A 981-nucleotide genomic window follows, 5' to 3' on the forward strand; every position below is an offset into this window, starting at 1 on the left:
AATTGCATATCGCCGTAAAAAATGATCTCTGAAGGTTTTCACATAATTTTCATCATCTTTATTGTGATACTGTAAACGTTGAATAACGTCACGGGAACCATGATGCTTCCAAGAAGCGGAGAAAAGTCATGACATTACAAGAAAAAGTTGCCTTGGCTCGGTGCCTGTAGCTCAGTGGCTAGGGCGCCAACCACATACACGGGGGCTGGCGGGTTTGAACCCAGCCCGGCCCGCCAAACAACAATGACAACTCCAACCAAAAAATAGCCGGGCATTGTGGTAGGCGCCTGTGGTCCCAGCTACTTGGGAGGCTGAGGCAAGAGGATCTCTTGATTCCAAGAGTTTGAGGTTGCTGTGAGCTATGGTGATGCCATGGCATTCTACCCAGGGCAATAGAGTGAGACTCTGTATCAAAAAACCCAAACAATACACTATATAATAGCGACTGGAAGACAATTTTTCCCCAGACCCGGGTGGCGGGGAGGGGATGGTTTGGGGACAATTAAAGTGCATTACATTTATTGTGCACTTTATTTCTATTATCATTACACTGTAAAATATAATGAAATAATTATATAACTCACCATAATGCAGATTCAGTGGGAGCTGTGAGCTTGTTTTCATATAACTACACTGTACTGTCTCGGGGTGATGGGAGACAGTGACTGCTGAAGCTTCACTCTGCTAACCTCCTGCTGTGCAGCCTGGTTCCTAACAGGCCATGTTCCATATCAGTCTGTGACCCTGGGCTTGGGGACTGCAGGTACATGTAACACACAAAATTAGTAGTTAAGGTTTTTTAGGGTCTGTTTTTGAAACAGAGTCTCAGTATGTGGCCTAGGCTGGAGAGCAGAGGTGGGATCACAGCTCACTGCAGCATTGAACTCCCAGGCTCATGCAATCCTCCTGTCTCAGTTTCCCTAATACCTAGGACTACAGGCACATGTCACCATGCTCAGCTAAATTTTTTTTTTTTTTTTT

Source organism: Otolemur garnettii, unplaced genomic scaffold, assembly GCF_000181295.1.
Source record: "Otolemur garnettii isolate 467f Iridium unplaced genomic scaffold, OtoGar3 scaffold00058, whole genome shotgun sequence".
NCBI classification, from domain to species: Eukaryota; Metazoa; Chordata; class Mammalia; order Primates; family Galagidae; genus Otolemur; species Otolemur garnettii.